The sequence below is a fragment of the Rhinoderma darwinii genome, chromosome 1, assembly GCF_050947455.1.
Source record: "Rhinoderma darwinii isolate aRhiDar2 chromosome 1, aRhiDar2.hap1, whole genome shotgun sequence".
NCBI classification, from domain to species: domain Eukaryota; kingdom Metazoa; phylum Chordata; class Amphibia; order Anura; family Rhinodermatidae; genus Rhinoderma; species Rhinoderma darwinii.
In genome coordinates this window covers 211,492,824-211,505,717 of record NC_134687.1, presented here as the reverse complement: position 1 = coordinate 211,505,717, position 12,894 = coordinate 211,492,824, and the positions used below count along the sequence as shown (strand labels likewise).

The 12,894-nt window shown below is 47.0% G+C and overlaps 1 protein-coding gene across 3 annotated transcripts in view; it reads left to right on the top strand.

Annotated features, from left to right (window-relative positions):
- Nucleotides 1–12,894, top strand: part of CFAP299 (cilia and flagella associated protein 299) — a 504,679-nt gene that overhangs the window by 230,066 nt on the left and 261,719 nt on the right. The window lies entirely within an intron of this gene.

Here is a 12,894-nt window from a genome sequence, read left to right as displayed (position 1 = left end):
AATGTCTAGAACATTTTGAGAGACTGTACATTATCAATGTAAAGGGTTTTCTGGACTTTTATTGATTTTTAATTGTAACATAAATATGCTCATTATAGAAAACTGAACAGCCTGGTCATGTGACCATATCACCCAATGGCTCTAGAGCTTTATAAGTACAGTCGCAGCATTAATCATGGCAGATGACAATATAACAGAGCGGAAATTTATAGAGAACCGAACACCCTGGTCATGTGACCATATCAACCAATGGCTCTAGAGCTTTATAAGTAAAGTTGCAGCACTCATCATGTCAGATGATAATATAAGGGTATGTTCAAAAACTTCTGAAAAGACAGAGCTGTTTTCAAGGGAAAACTGCTCCAGATTTTCAGCCGTTTTTTTAGCAACTCGTGTTTTTCGCAGCGTTTTTTACGTCCGTTTTTGGAGCTGTTTTTCTATGTCGTCAATGAAAAACGTCTCCAAAAACGGCTCAAGAAGTGACATGCTCTTCTTTTTCATGGGCGTTTTTTTACATTGCCGTTTTGAAAAACGGCCACGTAAAAAACGCCCCGTCGGAACAGAACGCTGTATTTCCCATTGAAATTAATGGGCAGATGTTTGGAGGCGTTCTGCTTCTGATTTTTAAGCCGTTTTTCGGGCCGAAAATAGCCCGTGTGAACATACCCTAATAGAGCGGAAATTTATAAAGATCTTTTTAGGAAGCATACTGGCAAAAAATAATAGGGTTTGCAAAAATTTACAATTTGGAGTTTGTTTTTTCAGGTCACTGTCCATCTGGCTCCAGCACATAGCTGTATTCGGGTATGTTCACACGCAGTGACCAAAAACGTCTGAAAATACGGAGCTGTTTTCAGGCGAAAACAGCTCCTGATTTTCAGATGTTTTTTAACAACTCGCGTTTTTCGCGGTGTATTTTACGGCCGTTATTGGAGCTGTTTTTCAATGGAGTCAGTGAAAAGCGGCTCCAAAAACGTCCCAAGAAGTGACATGCACTTCTTTTTCGCGGGCGTCTTTTTACCTGCCCTATTTTGACAGCGACGCGTAAAGTTACACCTCGTGGGAACAGAACACAGTAAAACCCATTGAAAGCAATGGGCAGATGTTTGTAGCCATATTAGGGGCGTTTTTTAAGGCGTAATTCGAGGCGTAAAACGCCCGAATTACGTCTGAAAACACTGTGTGTGAACATACCCTAATAGTATTTATTATAATAGTATTATAATAGTATTTATAATAATATTTATTTACAATGTTAAATCACATCAAAATACCAAATATAAAAAAATCTGTTTAAAAGTATATAGAAAAAATAGAAAATCCAACTAAAAAGAGAGTCGATGTGTGGGTAATTACAAAGGATATGACAAATTGCAACATAGTAATCAATATAATCTTATCTACATGTACATTAAGTGATGATAAAAAATGAAGTAACCACAATCATGCCTGCACTAATATGTGTAGCACCATTTTTTTTATGTTTATCACTGACCATATTAGTAGTTGTAAGTACTACAAAGAATGAGCAGGACGCACACACTATTAATGAATCTGCCTAGGCTAAAAACAATTCCAAGTTGGCGCATAAAAAAAAGTTGTAGAAAATGATCATAAATGAGTTTATGAAGCTCTGTCTAGTTTTTCCCAAAACATTTGTATGTGTTGGAAAAAGTGACACAGGGGCTTGATAATAAAGATGTTCACCGCTAACACCATATTGTTAAATGTATTTACACCCAAACACTGGTGTAAATACATCGATAAATCTGCAACCAATGTTTTTGCATTTCTATCACCTATAAACGAAAACATCAAAACGGACCGAAAGATAGACTGAGACTGTTACCCATCACTAAAAGGAAGTTGGTTCTGGAATTTTATATTCTGGTGGAAAGAATCCACATACATCATCCAGGTAGCACTTATCTCATGCAACGACCCTCAACATGAATGCATGCTACTCTATTTCCATGCATCTTTTTCCATATGAAAGCTGTGATGTGTATACAAGTTTCTGTCATAGACCTCTCTTCTTATCACTTTTATAAACTGTATATGTTAATCTTGTATATGTTTCACTCATAACATTTATGACAGACCACACGCCTTGTTTTTATTGCCTTACGCTTTAATAGTAGCGTTCTTCACCTGTCATCTCTTATTCTGTAGTCTTTCCATCTATATATGTGGATATTACTTGTGCATGCTTGTTGTCTAGAGTAATCCGTAGCCAGCTCTTACAGACGCTCGCTACTGATTCTACGTCGATGTGGGCCATCGCTCTATAATTTGATTGACTGAGCACCTTCACGAGAACACATTCTCAGCAGTTTGAGAATTGCTGTGGGCACAGTCCCGTTAGCAGATGTCAGAATCAAGAAGTGCCCACTCTTCAGCAGAAGCAGCCTTAGCCAATTGAACTTGTAAGGAAGAAAGAGAATCATGGAATGGAAGTCCGTCCAGGAGTAAGTCAAATAAACAATTTGGGCACTGTTTCAAATTTTTTTTTCTTCTTCAGCTCTATGTATATATTTTTCTTTTTACACATAATCGGAAGTACACTCTTAGTTAGGAGGGTTCTTACTGATGTTTCAGTTACAGTTATAATCCAACAACTGTTCTGTTTAGGGCCAGTTCACACTTTGATGCGGATTTGCGTTGCAGAATACACAGAGCAAATCTGCATGATTTTACTGAACAATGCAAGTAGATGGGTCTTTACAATCCCAAACCACATGCAGCTTATTTTTACATTGCGGATTTATAGATACAGATAAAAAATTTAAATCCGCAGCATGTCCATTCCCCGCCGGATTTTCATCATAGTAATCAATTAGATGTTAAAATCTGCGATGAAATCCGCACCATAAGAAATATGCACTTGCGGTTTTCTAAATGCAGAATAATATGCGGATTTGATGCGGATTTCATCCGCATCAAATCCTGAACGTGTGAACTGATACTTAGACCAATAGTTCACACGACCATCAGGAATTTTGAGGCGGATTTTGACCTGCCTGCGCTTTTTATTCCGCGATTTTCACACCTGGCCATTGAAGCTAATGCAAGGATGCTCAGAAACGAAATGAGTGCCGCAGACATTTTCTGTCTCCCATTGATTCCAATGAGAGGTCAGAGACAAGAAAGGACGTGTCGCTTTTTTTTCCCGTGAAAAAAAACGACTCTGCCTTCTATTAAAATCAATGGGGTGGGGGGGGCGATTTAGGAAGTTTTTTGCCGCTAATTGTGACGCAGTTTCCGCGTCAATAAGCTGTGTGTACTGGGCCTTATACTTGTATTTTTTTCCTCTTTCCTGTATGTATATATATATATATATATATATATATATATATATATATATATATATATATATATATATATATATATACAGTGAAGGAAATAAGTATTTGATCCCTTGCTGATTTTGTAAGTTTGCCCACTGTCAAAGACATGAACAGTCTAGAATTTTTAGGTGAAGTTAATTTTACCAGTGAGAGATAGATTATATAAAAAAAAAACTGAAAATCACATAGTCAAAATTATATATATTTATTTGCATTGTGCACAGAGAAATAAGTATTTGATCCCCTACCAACCATTAAGAGTTCAGCCTCCTCCAGACCAGTTACACGCTCCAAATCAACTTGGTGCCTGCATTAAAGACAGCTGTCTTAAATGGTCACCTGTATAAAAGACTCCTGTCCACAGACTCAATTAATCAGTCTGACTCTAACCTCTACAACATGGGCAAGACCAAAGAGCTTTCTAAGGATGTCAGGGACAAGATCATAGACCTGCACAAGGCTGGAATGGGCTACAAAACCATAAGTAAGACGCTGGGTGAGAAGGAGACAACTGTTGTTAGGGATCTGCCAGGTACTTCATCTAGGTATACTCCTGGGATTAATCAATCCACACCTGAGGCCAGACCTGTTCGACTGACACCATCTCCCACCAACCAGGGTGGCAGGCTCAGGAGTGGGAGAGCCTATCGCGGCCTGGTCTGTCGGAGTTAGCTCCGCCCCCTGTCCTTTATTACCTGCCCTGTTCTCTCCCTCAGTGCTTGTAATTCTTTTGGATTCCTGGCCCCACTGCTGCTTGCTCCAGCCTGCTTCTGCCGTGCTTCTGCCTTGCTGCAGTTCTGCTTGAACTGCTTTGCTTTGCCCCTGGCTTGCTTCTGTCTCCTTGCCCGCTTGGGTGTACTCACTTCGTCCTTGTCCTGACTGTCCGTTCGCCGCTCCGTTTCCTCGTGGCGTTCCGTGGCTACTGCCCCTTCCCTTGCATGTTCCCTGTTTGTTTTCCTGTGCACTTAGACAGCGTAGGGACCGCCGCCCAGTTGTACCTCGTCGCCTAGGGCGAGTCGTTGCAAGTAGGCAGGGACAGGGCGGTGGGTAGATTAGGGCTCACTTTCCCTTCACCTCCTTCCGGCCATTACATAATTACAAGCCCTTACCTAGTCTACCATTTCTCCTACGCTGACGCTATCATGGACCCCCTTGAGACCCTGGCCCAGCAGATGCAGGGCCTCTCCCTACAGGTCCAGGCCCTGGCCCAAAGGGTCAATCAGGGTGACGCTGCTTTAGTAGTACCCCTCACCTCACCTCTAGAACCCGACCTCAAGTTACCTGACCGGTTCTCAGGGGACCGTAAGACGTTTCTCTCCTTCCGGGAGAGTTGCAGACTGTATTTCCGCCTAAAGCCCCACTCCTCAGGTTCCGAGAACCAGCGGGTGGGTATCATCATATCCCGACTCCAGGAAGGGCCCCAAGAGTGGGCCTTCTCCTTGGCTCCTGACGCCCCTGAACTTTCCTCTGTTGATCGTTTTTTCTCTGCCCTCGGACTCATTTACGACGAGACTGACAGGACTGCCTTAGCCGAGAGTCAGCTGGTGACCTTACGTCAGGGTAGGAGACCGGTTGAGGAATACTGTTCTGATTTTAGGAAGTGGTGCGTAGCTTCTCAGTGGAACGATCCGGCCCTAAGGTGCCAGTTTAGGTTAGGATTATCTGACGCCCTGAAGGATCTGCTGGTTAGCTACCCCTCGTCTGACTCCCTTGACCAGGTTATGGCCCTAGCAGTACGACTTGACCGACGTCTCAGGGAACGTCAGCTAGAACGCTTCAGTGTGCTCCCCTCTGACTTTTCTGCGATCCCCCCCGAGGTCCCGTCTCCTCGCCCCTCCACGGAGGACTCGGAGGTACCTATGCAACTCGGGGCCTCCATGTCCCCTCGACAACGTAGGGAGTTTCGCAGAATGAATGGTCTCTGCTTCTACTGTGGGGACGACAAGCATCTACTGAACACCTGTCCCAGGCGCAAGAATAAGAAGCCGGAAAACTTCCGCGCCTAAGTGATCATCGGGGAGGTCACTTGGGCGCACAGGTATTTCCCGTTAATGTGAAACGCAATAAAATTTTGCTTCCCTTTCAGGTCTCGTTTGCTGGCCGGGCTGCCACGGGCAGTGCTTTCGTGGATTCAGGGTCATCTGCTAATATCATGTCTGCGGAATTTGCTATGTCTCTAAAGATGCCTTGTATTGATTTACCTTATCCTATCCCTGTAGTAGGAATCGACTCAACTCCCCTTGCTAATGGTTATTTTACTCAGCATACTCCTGTTTTTGAACTCCTTGTTGGCTCCATGCATTTGGAGCAGTGCTCTGTACTGGTGATGCAGGGATTATCGTCTGATCTGGTTTTAGGCCTTCCCTGGTTGCAGTTGCATAATCCCACGTTTGATTGGAATACTGGGGATCTCACCAAATGGGGTAATGAATGTCTTATGTCATGTCTTTCTGTTAACTCTATTTCTCCCCGGGAGGAGGTAAACACGCTTCCTGAGTTTGTTCAGGACTTCGCCGATGTGTTTTCTAAGGAGGCCTCCGAGGTGTTGCCCCCCCATAGAGATTACGATTGCGCTATCGATTTGGTGCCTGGTGCCAAGCTTCCTAAGGGGAGGATATTTAATCTTTCATGTCCTGAACGTAAAGCTATGAGGGAATATATCCAAGAATGCCTGGCCAAGGGTTTCATTCGCCCCTCGACTTCTCCTGTAGGTGCTGGCTTCTTCTTCGTGGGGAAGAAGGATGGTGGTCTTAGGCCGTGCATTGATTATCGTAACCTGAATAAGGTCACCGTAAGGAACCAGTACCCACTTCCTTTGATTCCGGATCTTTTTAATCAGGTTCAGGGAGCCCAATGGTTTTCTAAGTTCGATCTACGGGGGGCATATAACCTTATCCGCATCAAAGAGGGGGATGAGTGGAAAACTGCGTTCAACACACCCAAGGGTCATTTCGAATACCTGGTCATGCCCTTTGGGTTGTGTAATGCCCCTGCTGTCTTCCAGAATTTTATTAATGAAATCCTGAGAGAGTACCTGGGTAATTTTCTTGTTGTGTACCTTGATGACATACTGGTGTTTTCCAAGGACTGGTCCTCCCACGTGGAGCATGTCAGGAAGGTGCTCCAGGTCCTCCGGGAAAATAATCTGTTTGCTAAGACTGAAAAATGTGTCTTTGGGGTACAGGAGATACCATTTTTAGGGCAAATCCTCACTCCTCATGAATTCCGCATGGACCCTGCCAAGGTTCAGGCTGTGGCGGAATGGGTCCAACCTGCCTCCCTTAAGGCGTTACAGTGTTTTTTAGGGTTCGCCAACTATTACAGGAGATTTATTGCCAACTTCTCGGTCGTCGCTAAGCCTCTTACGGACCTTACCCGCAGGGGTGCTGATGTCCTCCATTGGCCCCCTGAGGCCGTCCAGGCCTTTGAGACCCTCAAGAAGTGCTTTATCTCGGCCCCCGTGCTGATTCAGCCCAACCAAGAGGAGCCATTTATTGTGGAGGTTGACGCTTCCGAGGTGGGAGTGGGGGCCGTCTTGTCCCAGGGTACCAGCTCCCTCACCCATCTCCGCCCCTGTGCTTACTTCTCTAGGAAGTTTTCGCCCACGGAGAGTAACTATGATATTGGCAACCGCGAACTTCTAGCCATTAAATGGGCTTTTGAGGAGTGGCGGCACTTCCTGGAGGGGGCCAGACACCAGGTAACGGTCCTTACGGATCACAAGAATCTGGTTTTCCTAGAATCGGCCCGGAGGCTTAATCCTAGACAAGCTCGGTGGGCACTATTCTTTACCAGATTTAATTTCTTGGTTACCTATAGGGCTGGGTCCAAGAATATTAAGGCTGATGCTCTGTCACGTAGTTTCATGGCCAATCCTCCTGAGAAGGATCCTGCTTGTATTTTACCCCCTGGTATAATCGTCTCTGCCACGGATTCTGATTTAGCTTCTGATATCGCGGCTGATCAGGGTGCAGCTCCCGGGAACGTCCCTGGGGACAAACTGTTTGTTCCCCTGCAATACCGGCTGAGGGTACTCAGGGAAAACCATGACTCCGCTCTATCTGGTCATCCTGGCATCTTGGGCACCAAACACCTCATTACCAGAAACTATTGGTGGCCTGGGTTGCCTAAAGACGTTAGGGCTTACGTCGCCGCTTGTGAGGTTTGCGCTAGGTCCAAAACCCCTAGGTCCCGACCTGCGGGCCTACTACGTTCCTTGCCCATTCCCCAGAGACCTTGGACCCATATCTCCATGGATTTTATCACCGATTTGCCTCCATCTCAGGGCAAGTCGGTGGTGTGGGTGGTAGTCGACCGCTTCAGCAAGATGTGCCACTTTGTGCCCCTTAAGAAGCTACCTAACGCCAAGACGTTAGCTTCTTTGTTTGTGAAACACATCCTGCGTCTCCATGGGGCCCCAGTCAATATCGTTTCTGACAGAGGGGTACAATTTGTTTCCTTATTTTGGAGAGCTTTTTGTAAAAAGTTGGAGATTGATCTGTCCTTCTCCTCCGCCTTCCATCCCGAAACTAATGGCCAAACGGAAAGGACCAACCAATCCCTGGAACAATATTTAAGGTGTTTCATCTCTGACTGTCAATTCGATTGGGTCTCATTCCTTCCCCTTGCTGAATTTTCCTTGAATAACCGGGTCAGTAACTCGTCAGGGGTCTCCCCGTTTTTCTGTAATTTCGGGTTTAACCCAAGATTCTCCTCCGTCTCCCCTGGTTGTTCCAATAATCCTGAGGTAGAGGATGTTCATCGGGAACTGTGCACCGTCTGGGCCCAGGTTCAGAAGAACCTAGAGGCGTCCCAGAGCGCACAAAAGATTCAGGCGGATAGTAGACGTTCTGCTAACCCCCGGTTTGTCGTCGGGGATTTGGTCTGGTTGTCGTCCAGGAACTTGCGCCTTAAGGTCCCGTCCAGGAAGTTTGCTCCCCGATTTATTGGACCTTATAAGATCATTGAAGTCCTCAACCCTGTATCCTTCCGTCTGGAGCTCCCCCCATCATTTCGCATACATGACGTCTTCCATGCCTCCCTCCTTAAACGCTGCTCCCCGTCCTGGTCCCCCTCGAGGATACCTCCTGTTCCCGTTCTCACCCCTGAGGGGGTGGAATTCGAGGTGGCCAAGATTATGGACAGTAGGATGGTCCAGGGCTCCCTCCAGTACCTGGTCCATTGGAGAGGATACGGGCCGGAGGAGAGGACTTGGGTACCTGCCCGTGATGTTCACGCTGGGGTATTGATCAGGAGTAGAGATGAGCGAACTTATGAAAAGTTCGGTTCGGCAAGTTCGCCGAATTTCGTGCAAAAGTTCGATTCGGACCGAACTAGTTCTGACCGAACCTGTAATACAAGAAAGCCCCTAAAAATCGTGTATAACACTGTTTTAAAGCCCTAGAAGCCCTGTATAACACTCTTAGGTCACCCATGAGTGTATCCAAGTACTTTTGAGCTGTCTTTAATGCAAAGTTGGTGTCAAAGTTACGCCAACATGTATGGCTCTAGGAAAACGGATGGGACACGGAGATAACTAACAGAAACCACTGCACTTGTGCATGTTGTATGCTTAATGCATTGTTAAAAAAGGTACAAAAATTTACCATTTTAGGCGGCTGATGCCTGCCAGGGTTCATACATATAAGGTGGTAAAAGAAGAAGCAATGGCTTTTGACAAGCCCTCCAAAAATTGACCCTTTTTATTGGCAGATGCCTGCCGGGGTTCATCCATACATGGATGTAAAAGCAACAAGCAATGGCTTTTCACAAGCCCTCCAAAAATTGACCCTTTTTATTGGCAGATGCCTGCCGAGGTTCTTCCATACATGGATGTAAAAGCAACAAGCAATGGCTTTTCACAAGCCCTCCAAAAATTGACCCTTTTTATTGGCAGATGCCTGCCGGGGTTCTTCCATACATTGATGTAAAAGCAACAAGCAATGGCTTTTGACAAGCCCTCCAAAAATTGACCCTTTTTATTGGCAGATGCCTGCCGGGGTTCTTCCATACATGGATGTAAAAGCATTAAAGCAACAAGCAATGGCTTTTCACAAGCCCTCCAAAAATTGACCCTTTTTATTGGCAGATGCCTGCCGGGGTTCTTCCATACATGGATGTAATAGCATTAAAGCAACAAGCAATGGCTTTTCACAAGCCCTCCAAAAATTGACCCTTTTTATTGGCAGATGCCTGCCGGGGTTCTTCCATACATGGATGTAAAAGCATTAAAGCAACAAGCAATGGCTTTTCACAAGCCCTCCAAAAATTGACCCTTTTTATTGGCAGATGCCTGCCGGGGTTCTTCCATACATGGATGTAAAAGCATTAAAGCAACAAGCAATGGCTTTTCACAAGCCCTCCAAAAATTGACCCTTTTTATTGGCAGATGCCTGCCGGGGTTCTTCCATACATTGATGTAAAAGCATTAAAGCAACAAGCAATGGCTTTTCACAAGCCCTCCAAAAATTGACCCTTTTTATTGGCAGATGCCTGCCGGGGTTCTTCCATACATGGATGTAAAAGCATTAAAGCAACAAGCAATGGCTTTTCACAAGCCCTCCAAAAATTGACCCTTTTTATTGGCAGATGCCTGCCGGGGTTCTTCCATACATGGATGTAAAAGCAACAAGCAATGGCTTTTCACAAGCCCTCCAAAAATTGACCCTTTTTATTGGCAAGGGTGAGTAGTAGCAGCACATTAAAAGACACTGGACGACAGTCACAGGACAAAGCCCTGTGGTGGGGCAGGCCTGCTTGTAGCAGACGGGCGGCAGTGGAGGTTTATTGGTGGTAGTAGTCGAGGTAGCCAACACAGACAGCAAGGGTGCAAGCAGTAGTAGCAGTAGTAGCAGCACATTAAAAAAAGAGACTGGACAGTCAGAGGAGGACAAAGCCCTGTGGTGGGGCAGGCCTCAGGCCTGCTTGTAGCAGACGGGCGGCAGTGGAGGTGTATTGGTGGTAGTAGTCGAGGTAGCCAACACAGACAGCAAGGGTGCAAGCAGTAGTAGCAGTAGTAGCAGCACATTAAAAAAAGAGACTGGACAGTCAGAGGAGGGCAAAGCCCTGTGGTGGGGCAGGCCTCAGGCCTGCTTGTAGCAGACGGCAGTGGAGGTGTATTGGTGGTAGTAGAGGTAGACTAGCCAACACAGACAGCAAGGGTGGTAGGACTGGTAGTAGCAGCAGCACATTAAAAAAAGAGACTGGACGACAGTCACAGGACATAGCCCTGTGGTGGGGTAGGCCTGCTTGTAGCAGACGGGCGGCAGTGTAGGTGTATTGGTGGTATTAGAGGTAGCCAACACAGACAGCAAGGGTGCAAGCAGTAGTAGCAGTAGTAGCAGCACATTAAAAAAAGAGACTGGACAGTCAGAGGAGGGCAAAGCCCTGTGGTGGGGCAGGCCTCAGGCCTGCTTGTAGCAGACGGGCGGCAGTGGAGGTGTATTGGTGGTAGTAGTCGAGGTAGCCAACACAGACAGCAAGGGTGCAAGCAGTAGTAGCAGTAGTAGCAGCACATTAAAAAAAGAGACTGGACAGTCAGAGGAGGGCAAAGCCCTGTGGTGGGGCAGGCCTCAGGCCTGCTTGTAGCAGACGGGCGGCAGTGGAGGTGTATTGGTGGTAGTAGTCGAGGTAGCCAACACAGACAGCAAGGGTGCAAGCAGTAGTAGCAGTAGTAGCAGCACATTAAAAAAAGAGACTGGACAGTCAGAGGAGGGCAAAGCCCTGTGGTGGGGCAGGCCTCAGGCCTGCTTGTAGCAGACGGGCGGCAGTGGAGGTGTATTGGTGGTAGACTGGTAGTAGCCGAGGTAGCCAACACAGACAGCAAGGGTGCAAGCAGTAGTAGCAGTAGTAGCAGCACATTAAAAAAAGAGACTGGACAGTCACAGGAGGACAAAGCCCTGTAGTGGGGCAGGCCTCAGGCCTGCTTGTAGCAGATGGCAGTGTAGGTGTATTGGTGGTAGTAGAGGTACTAGCCAACACAGACAGCAAGGGTGCAAGCAGTAGTAGCAGTAGTAGCAGCACATTAAAAAAAGAGACTGGAGAGTCACAGGACAAAGCCCTCTGGTGGGGCAGGCCTGCTTGTAGCAGACGGCACTGGGGTGGATTGGTGGTAGAAGTAGTAGCAGCTGCAGCACCAACAGCGGCACATTAAAAAAAGAGTGGACAGGACAGAATCCCATAGTAGCAGGCGGCAGTAGCAGGCGGCAGCAGCAGCAGCAATGTAAGATCTAATCAGTGGCATCAGGCACAGGGGTTTTAAAATCCTCACCGATCCACGCTTGATTCATTTTCAGAAACGTGAGATTTTCCAAGCTGTTGGCGGACAATCTTGTTCGCTTAGGGGTGACGAAGCCCCCTGCTGCGCTGAATACCCTCTCTGACGCTACACTGGAGGGTGGACAAGACAGTACACCCATGGCAAACTGGGCCAGTTCTTGCCAATGATCCAATCTGCTGACCCAGAAGTCCATGGGGTCTGGGATCAGCATTTCTGACGGAGAAAGGGCACAGTCCAAGTACGAGTGAACCTGGTTGTTTAGGTGCTGCACCTGGAGATGGTGAACATCCCTTTGGTGACTAGTGCTACGATGTGTGTCAGGTCGGGGTATTGGATGTAAAAATGTTGTCATCATATTTTCCAAACTGAATTGGCTGCTGCTGCTGCTGCTGCTGCCGCTGCTGCCACGGCTGCCGCCTATTGCAGAGGTAGCTCTGCCAGAGGCGGTGGAACGATGAGACAGTGGGGAGCGGAGAGTGGCCCCCCGGTCAGACATGCTTGCAGCGGGTGTCTGCCGTTTGAAAGCCATGACAAGCTGGCTGCATAGCTTCTCTCTATAATAAGCCAATTTTGCCTCCCTCTCGGAAGGCGCAAAAAACTCCCCCATTCTGGCTTTATACCGAGGGTCTAAAAGTGTGGCTATCCAGTAGTCATCTCTTTGCTTCATGCTAACAATACGACAGTCAGCGCGCAAGTAACGAAGCATACAGCTCGCCATCCTGGCCAGCGTTTCAGAGGGCCCGGTTGGTTCCATCTCCGCCCCATACTGCCATGGTTGTCCATCATCAAGGTCGTCGTCAGACTCGTCATCACCACCATCACTGTCATGTTGTGCGGCTGCCTCGTCCCCTATCCCTTCCTGTGATTCCATCTCCAAATCCAGCTCCTCTTCAGGTCCTGTTTCCTCATCCTCCTCCTCCTCCTCAACATCCATAGCCAGATGTGATCCTTCCTCCATCCTTTGCTGAATCATCGCTGTGAGCGTTTGCTCCATAATGAATATCAGCGGCATAACATCGTTCATTCCGCTAGCGTCACGGCTCACAAATCGTGTGGCCTCTTCAAAGGGCCTCAAAACGCGACATGCGTCTCTAACCAGCTGCCAGTGCCTGAGCTCGAAATTACACTGGCTCCAAACGCTGCCCGTCTGCTGCATCAGGAAATCATTCACGGCTTTCCGCTGTTCGTACAGACGGTCCAACATGTGCAGGGTGGAATTCCATCGTGTTGGAACGTCGCAAATCAGGCTGTGTTCTGGGAGATTGTTTT